Genomic DNA, 23,100 nt, shown 5'->3' on the forward strand with positions numbered 1-23,100 from the left:
CACACACACACACACACTCACTCCCTTCCCTCCTCCCCCCCCCCCATACTGGGAATCAATTGAGCCCACAACTCAAGCATGTGCTCTTGATGGGAATCAAACCCAGGACCCTTCAGTCCATAGGTCAATGCTCTATCCACTGAGCCAAACCAGCGGGGGCAAAGATTTAGCTCTTTAAACATGTGGTTCCAGCTGGAACAATGAAGAGAAATATCTAGTCAAGGTGTCAGCAGGTTCTACACGAGGTGAGGGAACCAAAGAGAATGGCTTGGAGAGTCTCCTGTGGAGCTGCATTGCTGCTCTCTCAGCCCACTGAGAGCCAGGGAGACGGCAAAGTCAGAGTTGGTTACAACTTGAGGCTGGGTAGGAAAGAGGTCCAGTGGCTCCTGAGAATGGACCTGCACGGGTGCCAGGCAGGGAGCTGAGAGAAAGGGATGAATAGAACGAAGCCTAAATGCAGAAGCTGATTTTTATGGAGCACTTTGGTGCCGGGTTCTGTGCTAATCACGTTGTACCATTAAGCTCGTGTAGTCTTCACTAAACAAGAGATTAAGCAGCGCGCCCAAGACGGCACAGCTAGTGAGGGGTAGAACAGGCTTCATTTCCAGGTCTGCTTGACCCCATAGGCCATGCCCTCATCAGCACACTCTACGTGTCCCAGGAGAAATGGTCAAAAGCACTTTGCCCTTCCCCGGATGCTCCAACCAGCACAAACTGTCCAACTCTTTCCCATTGTTCCGGGAAGAGGCGCCCACAGCACTTTGTGCCTGCTCCAAGGTCTAATGTCTTCGCCAGGACACTGCTCCTTGGGTCCAACCAAGTCCTCCCGGAACCAGACAGCCAAGGGGTCCGCTCTGCCTGTCACTGCTCCAGCCAATAAGTAGAGGCAGGGTTGACTCATATGAGCATTCATTCCAATCCTGCCGGCAGTGTGGGAGAGCAGCAGGTCACCCACAAAATCTGCTCTGCCCCCCGGAAGCTGGTTGCTTATATTGGTACCAGCACAAAGATTGCATGGGAAAGTAATCAAAGGGTAGGCCCAATGGGTAGTTTACAGGTAAGCAGGCTGGTGGTAGGCAAAGCTCTGCTGGTACACAAAGGGCTAGGGATCCTCAAAGAGCGTGAAGATATGCAAAAGCTGGCGGGGATGGGAGGGTGGCGGGGGACAGGTCTTCAAAGTGCTGGCAGCTCTGGGTTCTGCAGCAAAGCTGTTCATCTTTTTGGAATCATGCGTGGCTCCCGATGGGGAGGAGGGGCTGCATCTCCAGCTGAGCTCCCCGGTCCCTGGGCTCCTTCCCGCCAGGCCAGAACCTGCCTCTTTAGTCAGAACAACAGTCACCGCTAGCAGAGCATGAGGACTAGTTCTTACACTTGTAGCTGGTCCTCACCTTGTATGTCTGCCCCTATCACTCCCTTCTCATGTTTTATCATTAGTGGATGAGCATAAGGCCCATTTATACCAATACTTTTAGTGGGAGCAGAAGGATGCAGAAACTGCTTGAGAATTTAAATATATATATATATATTATTGATTTTTTACAGAGGAAGGGAGAGGGAGAGCCAGAAACATCGATGAGAGAGAATCATTGAGCAGTTGCCTCCTGCACGCTCCTCCACCGGGGATGTGCCCACAACCAAGGTACATGCCCTTGACCGAAATAGAACCTGGGACTCTTCAGTCCACACCTTTCAGTCCGCAGGCTGACACTCTATTCACTGAGCCAAACCGGTTTCGGCTGCATGAGAATTTTAAATAGACTGGTGTGTGCTATAGCCATGCACTCTAAAACCATCTATGGCAGTGGTTCTCAACCTTTCTAATGCCTGACCCTTTAATACAGTGCCTCATGTTGTGGTGACCCATAGCCATACAATTATTTTTGTTGTTACGTCATAATGGTAATTTTGCTACTGTTATGAATCGTAATGCAAATATCTGTGTTTTCTGCTAGTGGTTCTCAACCTGTGGATTGACCCACATTTGAGAGCCACTGCTGTAGAACCTAAGGCTGTAGGAAAGTAACGAAAATAATTTTATGGTTGGGGTCACCACAACATGAGGAACTGTATTAAAGGGTCGCGGCATTAGAAAGGTTGAGAACCACTGGTCTATGGGGACACTGATGAGGGGACATGGTGAGCCAAGAAGCAGCTGTTCACTAAAGAGAGTGAGCAGTGGCTTCCTTCCCACTGAGGGGGAAGCACAGTGACCATGGAGTTTGTTGAAACATGAAGACGTGGTTGATCCAAAGAAAAAGCATAGCAAGTTATGCTGAGGTTTTAGTCTTCTCTGCTTGGTAACTCTGTCTACATGAACTAAAGCCATTCCAGATGCATTCAGCACTGACTAGGACCTCATTTCTCCATCATCTCCTCTCCTCTCAGTGCATGTGGCTGTGTGGGGAAATCCCTGCTTTGGGAAACAGTGCTGTCATTGGAAAGATATGTACATATATAATACCTTAATAAAAAATTAAATTAAATTTTTTAAAAAGAGAGAGAGAAACAGTGCTGTGAGAACCAGAATATGGGTCCTTCTTGCTCAGTCCTAGAGTTGCAGCCAAGGTGACGCAGACCGCCAAGCTGGAGCGGGGGTCTAAGTCTGTGGTCCACAGCTAGGAAGGGGAGTGCACACTGGGAGCTGCGTCAGCGACTTAGCAACAGGCAGCAGTGAGGTTTTTAAAATCACTTTCCATTTTCTTTCAACCAGATGTGAGAAAGGAAACCATTTTTTTTAGTTAGTGTTGTTCACATCCACATCTACACAAATGGAAACATGGCCCTGGGTACACGTATGGTGTGCGGCATGGTGACTGGACATACATGTTGTGGAATGATTGCTTAGCTAGCATCCCTCATCTCATATGGACTCACAGGCAGGAACGGATTGTTCTTTGTGATGAGCTCTTAGGATTTACTCCGAACAGCCAGACAGCAGTGCTAACAGTAGTCAGCACAGTGCGCACTGCGTCCCAGTGTCTATCCATAACTGGAAATGTGTTCCTTTCCACCCCCGCTCCCACGCCGGGATAACACAGATCTGGCCTCTTTTCTGTGAGTGCACCAGGAAAGTGACCCCATGCAGCATGTGTCTCTGTGACTTCTTCACCTGGCACCATGCCCTCCAGGCTCACCCATGTGGTCCACCCGCGTGGTCACAGCCTCTCCATCTTTACGGGTTGTGTGTCCCATATTAAGGGGTATACCACACTTCTTAATGCATTCACCAGGAAGGTTCCTAGGTTGTTTCCATGTCTCAGCTGGTGCAGGCAGTGCTTATGAACACGGGGACAGCCATCTCGTCAAGCCTGGTGCTTTCTCATAGAGCCCAGAGCAGAGGGAGGAAGCAGCCCTCGGAGTTCAGGAGGGCGAAGCTGAGCAAGGCATTGGGCGGACGCCCTGATCAGCGCGAGCCACAAGCAGAAGGAACAAGAGCAAGTTGCCTTGTGAGGCACCGGCCTGTGTGGCTTCTCAGCGAGGACGGGAAGGAAGTGGCCAGCATGTTGACACTCTCGCTGCCGTGGGAATACGTGCACAGCCCCGGCAGCTCCTCTGGTTGCTGCAACATAAACACTGTCATAGAGGTTGCACCAGCCAGAGGCAGGAGGGGGGGGGGGGATTTCGCGGGGCGGAGGGGGGGTGTGGGGGGGTGTCTGACTGTTACTTAAGTTTGTAACATCACCAAGCTCACCTGAAGCCTTTGGCTACCACAGCCAACAGGGCCACCCCAGCTGTGGGGCCAGAGACTGGTTGAGCTTGGAGGGACTTGCAACACTTGGCACCTCCTTGCCAGCTGGTTAGGGGAGGGGCCAGTCTCCCGCTGGCGCAGCTTGGGTCAGAGGGCTTTGCCAAATTTACCTTTATTGTTGGAACTATTACAAATGTCCCCTTTGTCCCCACTGACTCCCTCCGCCCTGTACTGCCCCGCCAGCCCCCTTTCACCACACTATTGTCTGTGTCCACGGGTTACGCAGATGTGCATGTAAATTCTTTGGTTAATCTCCCATCCCCCACCCCTCTCTGAGATTCTCAGTCTGCTCCAGGCTCCGATGTCCAGAGGCCTTTTGGAATTTAACCGATGAGACTTCAGTAGTCAGACCGCCAGTCACTTAGCTGCCACCGGGACCCACACTTGGGGAGCTGGTTCCTAGTTGGGAAGGTGGAAACTCAGTTTTGTCAAAGCGTGTGCACTCATTTGGCAGTTATCTCGGTATCTGTGACTCTGAATAGCAATGCCCATTGTGTGTGATTTCTCTGGACTTGGGGCTAAAGGACTTGAGTGGAAGGTTGCCCATTACTATAGCAACATTGGAGGGAGCAAGGCTGGCTGGGAGAGAGGGCAATATGTCCCCCCTTTAGAGAGATTCTCTCCTTGGCAGAGTGCTCTTTGTTATTCTTGTCCATAGGAATCTTGCAACATTGGAGGGAGCAAGGCTGGCTGGGAGGGAGGGCAATATGTCCCCCCTTTAGAGAGATTCTCTCCTTGGCAGAGTGCTCTTTGTTATTCTTGTCCATAGGAATCTTGCAAATTAGCCACGGGGGAGGGGGGGGGGGGACACACACACACACACACACACCCTAATTCTTACTCTGCCATCAACTCAGACCTTGAAAACAAAACAAAAAAAATGTTCAAGACTTTGAAACCATAAGTGTGAGGCTGCATGAAAATGAACTTGACCGCCAGTTACCCTGGCCAGAAATGCACACTCATTCTCAAGCTACTACTGTCATTGCTCAACCGATTTGGGCACTTTGGAAGGGGGAAATTTCTAGGTCTTTCCATTTACTGCATTTACTTTAGAACTGGTCCAGAAGTCACACAAAAATCAGTTTGGAGCCCTGGCTGGGTGGCTCAGTTGGTTAGAGTGTCATCTGATACACCAAGGTTGCAGGTTTGATCCTCGGTCAGGGCTCATACAGAATCAGCCAATGAACGCATCAGCAAGTGGGTGTGAGGAGCGGAGTTCGTGCAGAGGCAGAATTTCCTGGGGCCCTCGGAACCAGGCACTAAGAAGCACTGCTGTAATCCACCCTCACTGACCCCTCCGAGTCTCTCTGTGAACTAGCGCATGCTCACGGGAGCCCACCCATGTCTGTGCAGAGAACGTGGGCGCCCCTCTGTGTCCATCGTGTGGGCAGGGTCCCCTGGAGGAGCTCTCAGAGGGGGAGGAGCAGCCCCACCGGCAGGCCAGGTGCCACCCCCACGATCCCCACACTGCCCCCCTCCTCAATGATTTTGCAAAAATGAAATTTCCTTGTGCTTATTCATCGAGACCTGGGGAGCCCGTGTCTCCACAGCTCGGACCTTGCCTGTGCTACTTCCCGTGGAGAGAGTAAGTCCTCTCCCGGCCTGGCTGAGGAGACAGTGAGTGGGCTTCTTTGCCTGGCCCCCTGCTGGGGGGGCGCCCTTAGCCTGGGCCTTTGGCATGGCCAGCTTCTTGCTGATGAACATGCTGTTTGTATCGCTTTGGTAAACCAGGCTGTTTTGTGAATAAAACAAATGCATGTTTGTGCCACAAAAAAGAAAGACAAGAAAGCACATCAAACATGAAACAGGCCTGCTCTCAAGAAGAGACTTGAGGTTGTGGTTTAAGGACTTGTGAAGGGTGTCACCTCCCAGGTTCTTCACCCTTCAGCGTCTCTGCGGCTGGAGGGAGGGTGCTGCTGGCGAGAGGGGGGAAGCTCTGTGTGGGGCGAGAGCTGGGCTCTGTCTGAGAGGAGAACAGGCCTTTGGTTGATATGCTGCATGTTGGCGTGACTGGCCATTAACTCCCCCACCTCATTCGTTTCCATTACTTCAGCATCAAGCCCAGACATGCTCACTGAATGACACTACTGACATGTGTGGAGTGAGATCAGTGACAGATTACACTCTCAGATTTATGCCAAGTGGGTTCTGTTAGTGTCATTACCTAACATTGTAAACAAGAAGGGGAAGGGACCACCCTGGCCATGTGGCTCAGTTGGTTGGGTGTGGTCCTGTGCCCTGAAAGGTTGCTAGTTGAATTTCGGGTCAGGGGCCAATTGATGTTTGGCTTTCACATTGATGTCTCTCTCTCTCCTGCTCCCTCACACTTCCTCTAAAATTTAAAAATCTACACTAATAAAAGAGAAACGTGCAAATTAACCATCACTCTGATTCACCCACCAGCCAATCAGGAACGAGTATGCAAAATAATCCAACCAAGATGGTGGCAGCCACAGAGCTGGAGAGAGACTAGGAGGTTGTGTTGCCACCAGTGATGGAGGAAGCCAAGTTTCCTCCCTGCCCTGGCGGCCCTGGCCTCTGCTCAAGGCTACAAAGTTTCAATTATAGAAGATAAATAAATCCCAGATACCTGCTTCCAGCCACCCTGGCCTCTGCTCAAGGAGGCGCTGAAAAAAAGAAAAGAAAAAAAAAACCCTTACCCAGGCTGGCCACACCCCGATGGGATGAGGGTCCCTACTGGGGAGCTTGTCCACTCTGTAAACACCCATCAGCCCCTCACCCAGGCTGGGCTGGCCTGAAAACCACCACAGGCCCCTTTCCCAGGTTTCATGCCCCAAAGGAACCCCCACCCTGATCTGGGGGCAAACCAGCCAGCCCCCACCCGTGTACCAGGCCTCTATCTATACTAATAAAAGGGTAGTATGCTAATTAGACTGGGAGACCTTCCAGGAGACCTTCCGGACATTCTTCTGGACAAAGTCATGGTGGTAGGGCCAACGTAGAGGCAGTTAGAGGCCAAGTGGAGAGGGTAATTGTGGAGTGATCAAGCTGGTGGGGGCAGGGCCCTTGGGGGTAAGCAGGCCAGCAGGGGGCCAGTTGGGAGCAAGCAGGTCATCAGTGGGGTGATCAGTTGGAGGTGATCAGGACAGCGAGGGGGGGCAGTTTAGAGTGTGCAGACCAGCAAGGGGGCAGTTGGGGGCGAGCAGATTAGTGGGGAGGGAAGGTAGGGGTGAGCAAGCTAGAGGGGAGCAGTTGGGGGTGATCAGGCTGGCAGTGGGGCAGTTGGGGGCAAGCAGGCTGGCAGGCAGAGTGATTAGGGGCAATTAGGCAGGCAGGCAGGTAGGCAGGTGAGCAGTTAGGGGTCAGCAGTCCCAGATTTCGAGAGGGATGTCCAATCGCCAGTTTAGGCCTGATCCCTGTAAACAGACAGTAGGACATCCTTCGAGGGGTCCCAGATTGGAGAGGGTGCAGGCCAGGCTAAGGGACCCCCCCCCCCCAGTGCACAAATTTTTGCACCTGGCCTCTAGTAAATAAATAAATAGGGGAGGATAGCATTTTTTACACAATATGACACTGTGTTAGGAATGGAGTTGAATGTGTCAGGGAGATCAGTGTGATCACCCTGTTGGTATCTTATTATTATGGAGTGACTAAGTTAGTGCTATTTATTCAGTACTTTTGCTCTATTATTAATGTGCCTCTCAGAATATGGCTCTAATTTTGTGAAATATCTTAATTTTTGTTCTTGATTTTAAAAACCTTAATTTCTGCCAGTTTGCTTTAAAAAACTCAGAAATTTGAATGAGAAGTTATTTAGATACAATTCCCTAAATTGCTTTAGCTCAGGGAAAAAGGTCCTTTTCTTGGTCAGAAATTGTCTTTTATTTCCCCTGAAAATGATATGTTACAGCATAAGACCCAAATGACAGAAACCTCAGCGACCACCCAATCCAGACTCTCCATGCGACGCCTGAGTGAGCCAAGGCAGCGAGGAAGGTCGGGATGGTGGCACATGGCAGCGACGCTGCGGCAGCCGTAGCTTTCCATGGCCTGGCTGTCTCGCTCTCTGGCCTGTCTCCATGCGTGGCTCTGGGCTCAGGTTTGGGAGGGCCTGGGCCTGTGGTTTGGTTTGCTCCACGTGCTCAGGCTCCAGGGCGTCCTCCCCAGCTTCCCTGCGTGCGGGGCCTGCGCTGAGTGGTGTGCCTGATTCTGCCTGGCGGAGAGCAGAACCCGGGCTCATACAAGATGGGGCTGTTATCTTCGCTGCCCTTTGCCGGGGGCCCAGATCCTCCCTGTGCCAGGCAGAGACTGCAGCACTCACAGTCATCCACCCCTGCTCCCAGCCCCCGGGCCAGAGCGCCATCAGACCTCCGGACGGGCCGTGGACCGTGCCCTGTGTGCACTGTGCACTCGGGCTTGCTGCAGGCTGTGGGAGGGCGGGTTTTGCACTAAATGCCAGTCACACGGAGGCGACGTGTGCCGGGGATGCCGTGGCCGTGTTATGCCGATGGGCAGCCAGCCAGCCGAGGGAAGGCCTCTCAGTCCCCGTGCTGCCAAGCGGCAGGAGGGGTGGCAGGGACTGCAGTGGGCTAGGTAATGTGGAAATTAACTTCTCCCAGACCTTCCTCTCTGCTGCTGCGACTGTTTATTCCTGGAGACACATTGTGGAGGGAGCATGAGCTGTGGAATCAGACAAGCCCGGTTCCAATCCCACTTCCACCTTCACCCGGGACTCTGCCGTCCCCGAGGGCCCCTCACGGCAGCGCCCATTTGTGGGAGTGGGTGAGGCTGTGTTTGTGGAACTTAGGACATAGTGTGAAACCTGGAAGCTGGGAAATGCTTATCTATCTATCTATCTATCTATCTATCATCTATTGATTTTCAGAGAGAAATGGGGGGGGGAGAGAGAGAGAGAGAGAGAGAGAGAGAGAGAGAGAGAGAGAGAGATAAACATCAGTGATGATAGAGAATCATTGACGGGCTGCCTCCTACATGCCCCCTACTGGGGATCGAGCCCACAATCCGGGCATGTGCCCTGACTGGAAACCTCGGGCCTCCTAGTTCGTAGGTTGATGCTTAACCACGGAGCCACCACAGCGGGCTGTGAAGTACGTTTTGATGGTCTCTAGTGGGTCTTTATCTTGAGCGCCATTGGCCAGTTTCCCACAGTCTGCCATTTACCCTGCCACAGGGGCCGACCAGGAGGGCGGGGGTCCCGGGCAGAGAGAAATGCAGCTGGTTCTGAGGCCAGGAAAGCACAGACAGGCTGGAGGACAGCTGGAAACTGTTCTGAACGTTCTAAGAGTCGGACATAGAAAGAAAGAAGTCAGTCCTGGCTGGTGTGGCTCAGTGGATAGAGATTCGGCCTGAGGACTGAAAGGTCCCAGGTTCCATTCTGGTCAAGGGCACATGCTCAGGTTGTGAGCTCGATCCCCAGAAGGGGGTTGCAGGAGGCAGCTAGTAAAGGATTCTCTCTCATCATTGATGTTTCTATCGCTCCCTCTTCTTTCCTTTCTGAAATTAATCCTATCTAATAAAGAGGGAATATGGTAATTGACCCTCATGCAAAGATGGCAGCACCCACTGCCAATAAGGAGGGAATATGCTAATTGACTGCCCCGCCCTCAAAGATGGCAGCACCCATAGCCACAAGATGGCGGTGCCCAGTCCCCTCAGCCCCGCCCGGGTTTCAGGCTTATGGCAAGGCCAGGCCTGACTCTGCATGCCTGCTTTTGGAGTCCCCCAGTTCCCTCCGACCTCTAGCTACCCAGGGCCAGCATGAGGCGCAGTCAAGCCTCAGATGGTAACTGCCCAGCCGCCCAGGGCTGCCCGAGACTCAGGTAACCAGGGCTGCCCGAGGCTTGTGCTGCTGGCAGTGGCAGCAGCAGAGGTGTGATGGGGCATCGCCATCTCCTGATCGCCTCCCACCCCTGAGGGCTCCCGGACTGTGAGAGAGGGCAAGCCAGGCTGAGGGACCCCCCTCTCATGCATGAATTATCATGCACCGGGTCTCTAGTAAAAATATATTTTTTTAAAAAAAAGGAAGACAGAAGTGGGACACTTCTCCAGAGCCCACTCATGCAGGGAACCTGAAGGACATTCAAGCTGCAAGGCTGGTGCTCTCTCAGGGCGGGTGCACATGCCACTCGCTGGGAGCCCATGCCATTCCTGAGCTGTAGTCATTGGCCTCAGGGATACCCACTGTGCGCACCAGCTCAGAGTGCAGCAATGCACCCCAGGCCACACCAAGAGTAACCACGGCTTCCCTCTCATTCCCAGGGGCACAGAGAGTGAGGGTAAGGGTTTTCAGGAGAGGCCCTTGAGCACAGAGAAGGCCAACCTTGCGCTCATGATGATGGGGCTTTAGGGCTGAGGTCCCGGCGCTCAGACACTCATGATCAAACTTCTCCCCACGTTGCTTCCTGGGGCCCATGTCCCTGGGTCTCTGGGTCATGGTCCAGCTGGTCTGACTCTCAGGACAGACATCCCAGTTCAGTACACCTTTTCCTATCTTCTCTTCTGTTTTCTACCCATCCCCTTTTTTGGCCTCACTCTCAAAAGCCCTTATTCTTCTTTATTCACTTTTTTAAAAACATAAATGGGCCTAATGTTCCCATACAGAGCTTTATGGCTCCATGTGGAGAGGACCAAATTCCCAGAAACACAGCTGATTTCTTGCCGCAGGAAAGCAGGTTTCCAATACCTTCTGATGAGTCTTCAGCTACCAAGATGGATAAAGAACTTTGTGCTAGAGCAATAAAACATAAACGAAATAGAAACAAACAAAATAACGCATATAAAATAAGGTTTTTATTTGGCCACTCTGCAGGAAAAGTCTTTGGTGGGCAACCTTGCAAATCTACGTATCTATATAATAGCCTTAGTGACCATTACAACCAATCAACCTGATGACTGGTTGACCAGTTACTCTGATACCCACTGACCACCAGGGGGCAGATGCTCAACACAGGAGCTTCTCCCTGGTGGTCAGTGCACTCCACAGCCAATCTCCCATAGTCTCTCCTCTACCCCTCCCCACCCAGCAGCTCCACTGCTGGCCAGTGCTCCTGATAGGCCCTGATCAGGGGGCCAGCTGGCCAACCTCCCAGGGTTTCTTCCCCCAGTTGGCCAGTCCCTCAATAGGCCTTGATTGCGGGCCAGGTCGAGGGAACCAACCCACACATGAATTTGTGCACCTGGCTTCTAGTACCCTGTTTCCCGAAAATAAGACAGTGTCTTATATTAATTTTTTCTCCCAAAGTTGTGCTAGGTCTTATTTTCAGGGGATGTCTTATTTTTGGGGAAACACGGTATTTATATAAAAGCTTTTTATCCCCTATGAGGAAAGGACAAATAAATGTGTCCTTCTCATCCTTTCTACCCTATGCCACTTAGCATTGTGTTGTGCCTTATACCTAATGAACAATCGGTAAAGCCTTAGCCAGTTTGGCTCAGTATATACAGCATCTACCTGTGAACCGAAGGGTCCCAGTTTCAATTCCAGTCAAGGGCACATACCTTGGTTGCAGGCTCCTCCCCAGCCTGAGCAATGGTCAGGGCTAGTGCAGGAGGCAACCAATCAATGTTTCTCTGTCTTTCCCTCTCTCTTCTACTTTCTCTAAAAATCAATGGAAAAATATCCTTGGGTGAGGATTCAAAAAAAAAAAAAAAATCAGTAAATATCTGAAGGCCCCTTTCATACCTTTATTGCTGCTTTCCCCCTCTTTCTTATATGATGTGGTTTTATGTCCTTCACTCTTCGTTGCTGTCCCCAACCTGTCCCATTTCTGCAGTCTCTATAGTGAGGTCCTCGAGAGAAGGCTGCACATTTCAGTTGTGTTCTGACCCGTGTAGAGCCTGGACTGTAACAAGGTCATAACATTAAAACTTCTCTGTAGCCCTAACTGGTTTGGCTCAGTGGATAGAGTGTCAGCCCATAGGCTGAAGGGTCAGGGTTCATTTCCAGCCAAGGGCATATACCTCAGTTGCAGACTCCATCCCCAGTGCTAGTTAGGTCAGGGGGTGTGTGGGAAGCAACCAATCAATGTGTCTCTCACACACTGATGTTTCTGTCCCTACTCTCTGAAAATTAATGGGAAAAATATCCTTGGGTGAGGATTAACAAAAAAAACCAAAACAAAACAAAAACTCTGTAGAGATCAATACCAATCCATTAATCTGTGAATTATAAACCCACCTAACTATTGGCTTTGATTCGTATTTTTTTATCTTGAGCACAGGAAAATCATAGATTTTGATAAATGCTGCTGAAGTCCCCAAATACTGAATTTTTCTGTGTATAAGATGCTATTTTTTCCTAAAATCGTTAGACTGAAAATTGAGGGGCGTCTTATATACAGCTGAGGAGGGAGCCGCTTGGGTATCTGCCCATACCTTGTCAAACAGGCTTTCTCCAATCATGAGCTTTACAGTTACTGATGTCAACTGAAGCCATAATTGGAGGTGGAGATGGAGGTGAAGATGGAGAGTGCGCAGCTGCAACAGGGACCTAGTGTTCTGAGCCCATAAAGATGTCAAAAGATAAAAAGATAAGTCCTGGTAAGTGATGGTCTTACTCTGCAAAACTCAAACTGAATGCAATCAGCTATGCAAAAGAGCAGGGACATAGAGCTGCAAAGAGACAATTTGGACATCCTCCCACTGAGTGTATGATCAGACTGTGGAGAAAACAGGAAGAACAACTCCTTAAGATGCTAAAAAAGAAGAAGGCCTTGAGAGGAAAACCAGAAAAATGTTAAAAAATATTTATTTTTTTATTTTTTATTTTAAAATATATTTTATTGATTTTTTTACAGAGAGAAAGGGAGAGAGATAGAGAGCCAGAAACATCGATGAGAGAGAAACACTGACCAGCCACCTCCTGCACACCCCCTACCGCGGATGTGCCCACAACCAATGTACATGCCCTTGACGGGAATCGAACCTGGGACCTTTCAGTCCGCAGACCGATGCTCTACCACTGAGCCAAACCGGTTTCGGCTAAAATATTGATTTCTTAATTTTGAGTTGGTTAAGTGGGGATTGTCTTATACATGGAGACATCATATACATGGAAAAATATGGTACTCTGTCAATTATAATTCCCTCGTCTCCTAGAATAATGTATTAAGTGGGATATAATTCTGTCTGCCTTGTTTAAACATGCTCATTCGGATTTTAGCAAAAAACATGCTTCTTCATTTCAGGGCATGCCTCAGACAGGATATACTTCACTTTTGCTCATATCCATTGCCAGACCTTGTTCACATGCCCTAAACCTAGCTGCAAGGGAGGCTGGGAAGTTTTGCTTTTACTTTTGGTAGCTCAGGACTGAATAATGCCCACTCCCTCTTTTGCACGAGACCCATGTTCTAACCTCTGCATGTGTCACCTTATGTAGTAGAAGGACCTTTCAGATGATTTTAAGTTCATATTAGAATGAGGAGATTGTCCTTATAATTTCAGTGAGTCCAATGAAATCACAGAGGCTCTTTTAAGAGTGAAGTGGGAAATCAGAAGGCAGAGGATGGAAGCAGAGGCCATTGAGAGAGAGAGAGAGAGAGAGAGAGAGAGAGAGAGAGAGAGAGGCACATTCAAGATGCCACGCTGGTGGCTTTGAAGATGAAAAGGGCCCGAGCCAATAAGTGTAGCAGTCTCTATAGATGCCCAGGGAAGGCACGGAACAGATCTCCCCTGGGAGACTCCTGCAGAGACAGACCTGGTGGTTTCGGACGTTCAGCCTCCAAACTGTAAAATAACAAATCTGTGTTGATGTAGGCACTCAGTGTGTGGCCTTCTTTTATAGTCATAACAGGAAACTGATATAGTATCCAGCAGCTTTGATGAAGTTTCTGTTACTATGAAAAAAGGGAAAGAAGAGATTTTGGAGAGTCATTTGTAATTTCTACCATTACTTTTTTTGTGTGTGTGTGGTAATCTTTGTTAGGCCTCTTTCTTTAAAAAAAAAAAAAAAAAAAAAAAAAAAATATATATATATATATATATATATATATATATATATATATATATATATATATATATATATTATTGCATATATAATTGATTTAAGAAAGAAAGGGAGAGGAAGAGAGAGATAGAAACATCAAGGATGAGAGAGAATCATTGATCGGCTGCCTCGTCACACCCTCTACTGGAGATTGAGCTTGCAACCCAGGCATGTGCCCTTGATGGGAATTGAACCTGGGACCCTTCAGTCCACAGGCTGACACTATCCAATGAGACAAAGCAACTAGGGCAAACCTCTTTCTAAAGATCAACTTTTCTCCAAATTGCCCACAAACATTAAAAAAAAAAACAAAACTATTTGTTTATATTGCTTGGGCTTATTATAAACTCACTAGAGGCCCGGTGCACGAAATTCATGCACTGGGTGGGGGGGGGGTCCCTCTGCTCAGCCTGCACGCTCTCCAATCTGGGACCCCTCAAGAGATGTTAAACTGCCCACTAAATGGGCAGTTGGACATCCCTCTCACATTCCAGGACTGCTGGGTCCCAACTGCTCACCTGCTACTTCCTGATTGCCCCTAACTTATTCTGCCTGTCAGCCTGATCACCCCCTAACCATTCCCATGCAATCTTGATTTTGTCTAACTGCTCCCCTGCCAGCCTGTTTGCCCCCAACTTCCCTCCTCTGCCGTCCTGGTCATCCCTAGCTACCCTCCCCTGCAGGGTTGATTGCCTCCAACTGCCCTCCCTTGCAGACATGGTCCTTCTCAACTGCCCTCCCTTGCAGGCCTGGTGCCTCCCAACTGCCCTCCCCTGATGGTCATCTTGTGGTGGCCATCTTGTGTCCACATGGGGGCAGCCATCTTGAGTGTTGGAGTGATGGTCAATCTGCATATTACTATTTTATTAGATAGGATAGGCCTGTAGTTCTAAGAATACTTTCTGTTGTTGAAAATAATTCAATTTTCCAGTTCTTCTCTTATTGTCCCTGATGCACCAATATAACTATTTGGAGTTCAGCCAAGGCAGCGGTGCTTCTGGTGTGAGAGGAGGGATTCAAGGTTTGATTTCATGTAGAGCATCAGGTGTTCCCACAATTCCGTTATGCATCTCAGAGCAGCTGTTCCCACCTATGAATGGCCCTTCACCCTTTCAGGAGGGAGAACATTCTCTGTCAGAATTCAGAAGCAGCATGAATGCTGAGGTCTGCTCTCTTTATGTCACCCTCGATGTATAGCATCAGCATTCAATGACAGACTCAGCAGTTCTGGCTTAAGTCACCTTCAATAGTGTTAGAGCACCAACCACTGCTGTTCTCTCTTGCCCATTCAGGAAAATGTAAGGATTCGGGTTTTTCAGCGCAAGTGCCCATCAGCAGATGAGTGGATAAAAAAAGCTGTAGTAGAGAAAACCAAGATGGAGGCGTAGGTAAGCACCTAAACTGCTGCCTTGCACAACAATTTCAAAACAACATCTAAAAGACAGACCAGACATCATCCAAAATCACAGGCAAGCTGGCTGAGTGGAAATTCTACAACTAGAAGGAAAGAGAAAAGCTCACGGATCAGAGGAGCCACAAAGTGCTAAGGTACAGAGACAAAGCGCTGGGGTTCAGTGCATGCAGAGAGTAAGGGTGGCCTGGTGCCTGGCTGGTAGGAGGGGAAAGGAAGCCCCCAATTGCACTGAATCCCAGTTCCGGCTGAAACCTTGTGGACCCAGGCTCATATGGGTGGAGTCTGGACTGTAGAGAAAGGCACATGGAGACTTGGAGACTCAGGGGAGCCAGAGTGGGCAGGGGTCTGGAAGTGCACATGCATGTGAATGAGCATAGAGAGGTCTAACTGGGGAGATTGTTGCAGGCTTTCCAAAGCGGAAGGAGTTGGAAGCTCCTGACTGCACTGAATTCCAGTTCCGACTGCACTGAAACCCAGTTCTGGGCGAGCCCCTGGGGGACCCAAGCTCTTACAGAAGGAATCTAAACTGTCAGGCGGAAACTCAGGGGATCTGTGGAAGGCAGAGGTTTGTAGGAGTGTGCGCAAGGGCAGGGCTGATGGGAAGCCAAGACTGTCTGCTCAGCCCTGAGACTCCGCCCCATCCAAGCTGAGTGCAGAGGCTTTTGCAATTTTGCGAGTCTGGTCCTAAAAGGCTATCTCCAATACAGAAGGTATCCCAGCATAGACACAGCTGATACTCAGCCAGTTGGCCTGGAGGTCAATTCCTCCCAGTGACACCAACAACAATCAAGACTTAACCACAACAAGGCTGTACACACAGTCCACAAAGGGAAGCACCAAGAGTGTTCATCTCAGGTAACTGGGGAGGCTGACCCACCAGGCAATATAGGAAACCCAGCACACAAAGCTACCCTACCAACTCAGGGAAGCAGCAAAAATGCAGAGTCAAAGAAACAGATCACAAATGAAAGAAATGGAGGAGAACAAACGACTGGATATAGAATTCAAAACCACATTTATAAGGTTTTTCAAGACTTTCCTAGAAAAGGCTGATGAATTTAATGAGACCCTCCAGGATATGAAAAAGGACCGACTAGAAATTAAACATACACTGAAAGAAATAGAGAAAAATATTAGACAGAGACCCAATAGCAGACTAGAGGAACACAAGAATCAAGTCAAAGATTTGAAATACAAAGAAGGAAAAATCACCCAACCAGAAAATCAAAAAGAAAAAAGAATCCAAAAAGTTGAAAATAGTGTAAGAAGCCTCTGGGACAACTTCAAGTGTACCAACATCAGAATTATGGGGGTGCCAGAAGAAGAGAGAGAGAGCAAGATACTGAAAACCTATTTGAAGAAATAATTACTGAAAATTTCCTCCACCTGGTGAAAGAAATAAACTTACAAGTCCAGGAAGTGCACAAAACCCCAAACAAAAGGAATCCAAGAGGACCACACCAAGATACATCATAATTAAAATGCCAAAGGCAAAAGACAAAGAGAGAATCTTAAAAGCAGCAAGAGAAAAACAGTTAACCTGTTAACCTGGGAATTCCCTTTATTCCCGTTATAATTATGCAACATATAACGGGCGCGTACTCTTTCACTAGGACATGTCAGTACGTCATGCCCGGAGGATGTAATTTCATATTATTTTTTTATACTTAAAATAAATGAAAAGACTATGAAATATATATTTTTCATTTATTTATATATAAAGCAGAAAGGAAAATACAAAATTACAAACAAATAGAAAAGAATACCAACAAAAAAATGGAAACATCGAATTAAAAAATTATAAATTTTACAAACAATTATAAAGATTACAAAAAATATATATTTTTTATTTTGATACACAATAAAAAATATTAAAAAGTTAACAATTACAGAACAATAAACAAAAGCACACAAATAAAATAGAAATATTGAGTTTAAAAAATTAAAATATAGATGTAAAAATTCAAAACTCAACTTCCGTGTGATATATTTTAAAACAATTGTTGATACATACAATCCAGACAACATTATGTAGATTCTTTCCTGACACTTTTTTTGTAGCAAACTCGGCATTTCCTGGATGTAGTTTTTCCTATATCGCTTTTCATTTGTTCTGGAAAATGTCTTTCAACTAAGCGTGATGGTTTAGATGTAGAGCTGCTTGTTGATGTCTTTGGGTGAGTTTTCACTATGTTGTTATCTACCAATTTCTCTACACACTCTATCAAAAAGTGTAATCAATCCAAATGACCTTTATCTTTTTTGTATATAATATATGTATTGCTGGGACTGGTTTGGCTCAGTGGATAGAGCGTCGGCTTGCGGACTGAAAGGTCCCAGGTTCGATTCCGGTCAAGGGCATGTACCTTGGTTGCGGGCACATCCCCAGTAGGGGGTGTGCAAGAGGCAGCTGATCAATGATTCTCTGTCATCGATGTTTCTAACTCTCTATCCCTCTCTCTTCCTCTCTGTGAAAAATCAATAAAATATATATTTAAAAAATATATATATATGTATTGAAGAAGCACATATCAATTAATCGTAGAAAAAAATTTTTTATAAATTTTTTTTACCCTATTTCTGACAGCCGTGTAGGCCACCAAAACTCCATCTCCCAAATCTATGCCACCCATATTCTTGTTATAATCCAGGACAACATTCTGTTTTTCTTGCCTTCTTCCTCTCTTTTCAATCATTGTCTTTTTGTCATTATGAATAGAACTGAGCATCAATACGTCTTTTTTATCCTTCCATTTTAAAACCATAAGTTTGTCTTTGAATCTTACTATATATTCATTTTTCTGTAATTTTTTTGTTTTTATTTCACTGGGGATCCCGACTCTGTTTATCCTCATTGTTCCAACAATGTCTGTATTGTTTTGACACAAGAGTTCAGCCAAATGAATTGACCTATAGAAATGATCTAAATAAATCCTATACCCTTCATTCAGTAAGTCATGTGTTAACTCCAAAACAATTCTTGTTGAACACGTCCACCACTCTCACTAGCAAAATTATACTGATTCCTTCCATGTCTTAAATTCATGTCGAGACATGTATGGATGAGTAATACCTTTGTTGTTCGGAAATATACATCCTGCCCGTTTCAGGGCACAACATATATTTCAACATATATTTCATATATTCATATATCCTATCCATACCCGATATTGTTTACGTTTGATGTATTTATACATCCCGCTCGGTTAACAGGTTAATTACCTACAAGGGAGCACCCATACAATTGTCAGCTGATTTCTCAACAGAAACTATGCAGGCCAGACGAGAGTGGCAAGAAATATTCAAAGTGATGAATAGCAAAAACCTACAACCAAGATTACTCTACCCAGCAAAGTTATCATTCAGAATGGAAGATGAGATAAAGAGCTTCACAGATAAGAAAAAGCTAAATGAGTTCATCACCACCAAACCAGTGTTATATGAAATGCTGAAAGGTTTTCTTTAAGAAGAGGAAGAAGAATAAGGTAAAGGTAAAAATTATGAACAATAAATACATATCTATCAACAAGTGAACCTAAAAATCAAGTGAATTAAAAATCTGAGGAACAGAATAAACTGGTGAATATAACAGATTCAGGGGCAAAGAAAGGGAGTGAATTGATAATTATCAGGGGGAAAGGGATTTGGGGTGCAGGAAGAGACTGGACTAAAATCGTACACTTATGGATGAGGACAATGCGGGGGAGGTAAGGGCAGAGAGTGGGGTGGGAACTGGGTGGAGGGGAGTTATGGGGGGGAGAAAGGATAAACAATTGCAATAATCTGAAAAATAAAGATTTATTAAATAATAAAAAAAAGCTGAGGTACATTTGCACTATGGAATACTATGCATCAGTAAAAAAGAAGAATCTTTTACCCTTTGAATCAGCAGGGAGGGACCTGGAGAGTATCATGCTAAGAGAAATAGGTCAGGGAAAGACAAGTATCCTATGATCTCACTCATGTATGGAATCCTAGTAACAAAATAAACGGTTGAACTGAGTGGATCTAGAGACTTGGAAGCATGGAACAGAATGTGGAATCTCAGAGGAAAGGTGGGGGAGGGTGTGTGTGTGGGAGGGAGGGGAGGTAACGACCAAAGACCTTGGTGACTTGTGTGCATATATATATGGCCCATGGACACAGACAATAGGGTGGTGAGAGACTGGGGAAAGGGCCAAGGTGGGGGGGGGGGGGGGCTCATGGAGTGGAGGGAAGGGGACCATATGTAATATTTTCAACAAAAAAGGTTTTAAAAAGCAAGATTCAGATTCCTCTGTAGGCCTTTTAGCCATTTCTTGATTGCCATCCTCATCCCCCTGCAGGCCCTGTTCCCTGACCCGCAGCAGCTCCGGGTGGCTGACTGGACGCACCTGCTTGCCCAGTTCATCCGTGAGTCCCTGCTTCTCCTAAGAGCGGGTGCTCCCCCAGAAGCAGACTGCAGGGTGACAGTCGCACGACGGGGCGCCCACAGTTCCACTGCTGCACATTTCCAGGGATGAGCACACTTCTCCTCTGTGTTGTTCTCTGCCAACCCACCCTTGGCCCAGACTCAGCGCATCCAGGCGGCGCCCTCTGCCGCTCCGCTGTGTGAGAAGCTCCGCTAAGCACACTTCTCTGCTCCTCAGGGCCAGGTTCTCCTGCGGGCGCGTGGGCTTTCCATCGTCTTCAGAGACTCTTGTCTTTGCAAATGGCAGTGTGATCCCAGCAGTCCCAGCCTACACGTCCTTAACCACGGGAGAACCGCTGCCAGGGAGACAGAGGGCGTTCAGGCCAAAGCAGGCTCCCTCCGACTTCACCCTGAGTCTGAGCAGCGGGCAGCGGGCAGCTAGCCTGAGGCTGAGCCGCTGGCACATCTACAATGGGAAGCAGCCGTTCCACCCAGGTTTTCTGGGCATCTTACTTCCCATCATTTTATTTTGTTTTATTTTATTTTTATTTATTTATTTTTTAAAATAAATTTTTATTGTTCATATTATTACAAATGTTCCTCCCCCCCCCATTGTTCTCCTCCTCCATCCCACCCCCCATTGTCCTCATCCATAGGTGCAGAGTTTATGTTCAGTCTCTTCCCACATTTCCCTCTCCCCTTTACCCCAAGAATCGTCAGTTCACTCCCCTTCCATACCTCTGATTCTATTATATTCACCAGTTAATATTGTTCATCAGATTTTTTTTTAATTTCCTTGGTTTTTAGATTCACTTGTTGATAGTTATGTATTTGTTGTTCATAATTTTTTATCTTTATTTACTTTCTCTTCTGAAAGAACCCCCTCCAGCAATTCATATAATTCTGGTTTGGTGGTGATGAACTCCTTTAGCTTTTTTTTATTAGTGAAGCTCTTTATCTGGCCTTGGATTCTGAGTGACAGCTTTGCTAGGTAGATTATCTTTGGCTGTAGGTTCTTACTATTCATCACTTTGAATATTTCTTGCCATTCCCGTCTGGCCTGCATGGTTTCTGTTGAGAAATCAGCTGACAATCGTATAGGTGCTCCTTTATAGGTAACTACCTTCTTTGCTCTTGCTGCTTTTAATATTCTCTCTTTGTCTTTTGCTCTTGGAATTTTAATTATGATTTGTCTTGGTGTGGTCCTCTTTGGATTACTTTTGTTTGGAGTTCTGTGAGCTTCCTGGACTTGTAAGTCTAATTCTTTCACCAGGTGGGGGAAGTTTTCTGTCACTATTTCTTTCAGTATGTTTTCGATATCTTGCTCTCTCTCATCTTCTGGGACCCCCATAATTCTGATGTTGGTTTGCTTGAAGTTGTCCCAGAGGTTTCTTACATTATCTTCAATTTTCTGGATTCTCTTGTCTTCTTGCTTCTGCGAAGGAGTGTCTTCTGGCTCTTTATGTTCCAAATCTTTGACTTGATTCTTGCGATCTTCCATTCTGTTTTTAGGACTCTGTATAATATTTTTTATTTCAGACAATGTATTCTTTATTTCTTGTTGATCCCTTATCATTTCTCATTGATTCCTTATTAATTCTAGTTGATCCCTTTTCATATCCTCATAGGTCTTATCGACCTTTCCTAGGAAATCTTGAAAAATCTTATAAGCGTAGATTTGAACTCTGTATCCAGTCGCTTTTTGTCCTCCATTTCTTTCGTTTGTGATCTATTTCATTTTCGCAGCTTCCCTGATGGGGTGGAGTTTCAGGGTGGAGCCTACAGCCTTGGCTTCCGTCAGCCCCGCCCTATGCGGCTCCTGAGTCTCAGGGTCCTTCAGTACTCGCTGCAAGCACCTCTGAGAGGAAAGGTGCCCTCGATTTTCGCCTGCTACCAAACAGTCTAGGCTCTCTCCAATGAGCCGGGAACTGGGGTTCAGTTCAGTAGGAAGTGGGATTGGAGGTGGCGTTAAGAGCAGTCTGGAGCCCCTGTCTCCTTCCCACCAGGACAATCCTGCGGCACAGCCAACCGTCCCTTCTCTGTGCACAATGTGCGCACCTCCGGGACCTCCTTTCGCCGCTCCCCTGGGGTTCTGCCTTACAGCCCAGCTCCCTATGGATGAGCCTGGGTCCCTGAGGTCTGGCCTAGAACTGGGGTTCAGAGCAGTTGGAACTAGGGCCCAGCACAGTCGGAGCTTTTATCTCCTTCCCGCTAGGGAATGCCAGCCAGGCACTCAGCCGACCAGTCCTCTCCTCACACACCACGTGTCTCCGTACCTTAGGCTTTTACAGCTCCTCCACGCTTCCTTCTGGTTTTCTCCTTGCTTCTCGTTGTAGAATTTCCAGTCAGTCGACTTTCCTGTAGTTCTGGGTAATGTACATTTTATATTTTAGTTGTATTTTATTGAAATTGTTGTGTGCGGCTGCGGCTAGGTGTTTACCTGTGCAGCCATCTTGGATTCTCCACTTCCCATCATTTTAATCTTTACAGTAATGGTGACTTGTTAAATGCATAGCATGCAAAAGTATTTCTGTAAAAAGTGACCTAATTGAGAATATATATATATTAGGGGTGTGTCCCTCAGCCCAGCCTGCACCCTCTCCAATCTGGGATCCCTCTCACAAACCAGAACTGCCTGCCTTTCTGATTCCCCCTAACTGCTTCTGCCTGCCAGCCTGATCACCCCTAACCACTCCCCTGCCAGCCTGATTGATGCCTAACTGCTCCCCTGATGGCGGCCTGATTGCCCCTAACTGCCCTCCTCTGCTGGCCTGATAACCCCTAACTGCCCCCCCCCCCTTGCCAGCCTCATTAACCCTAACTTCTCTCCCCTGCTAGTCTGGCACTGCCCTCTCCTGCTGGTCATCTTGTGGCAGCCATCTTGTGTCCCCATGGGGGCAGCCATCTTTGACCACATGGGGGCAGCCATCTTGTGTGTTGGAGTGACAGTCAATTTGCATATTACTCTCTTTAAAAAATATATATATTTTATTGATTTTGTACAGAGAGGAAGGGGAAGGGAAAGAGATAGAAAGCTAGAAACATCGATGAGAGAGAGTCATCAATCAGCTGCCTCTTGCACACCCTCTACTGGGGATATGCCCACAACCAAGGTACATGCCCTTGACCGGAATTGAACCTGGGTCCCTTCAGTCCCCAAGCCGACGCTCTATCCATTGAGCCAAACCGGTCTCGGCTGCATATTATTCTTTTATTAGATAGGATAGAGGCCTGATGCATGGGTGGGGGCCAGCTGGTTTGCCCTGAAGGGTGTCCCACAAAAATCACAGTGGGGTTCCTTTGTGGCATGGGTGGCATGGGCAAGGGACCTGTGGTGGTATGCAGGCTGGCCATGCCCCCTGGCAACCCAAGCATAGGCCAGGGCCAGCTAGAAGCAGGTATCTGGGATTTATTTATCTTCTATAATTAAAACTTTGTAGCCTTGAGAGGAGGCCAGGGCAGGCCAGAGCGGGTGGGAAGCTTAGCTTCCTCCATCCCTGGGGCAACCCAAGCCTCCTGCTTGCTCCAGCTTCATGGCAACCACCATCTTGGTTGGGTTAATTTGCATACTTGCTCTT

Source organism: Pipistrellus hanaki (genome assembly GCF_964339955.1).
Source record: "Pipistrellus hanaki genome assembly, chromosome: 19".
Taxonomy (NCBI): domain Eukaryota; kingdom Metazoa; phylum Chordata; class Mammalia; order Chiroptera; family Vespertilionidae; genus Pipistrellus; species Pipistrellus hanaki.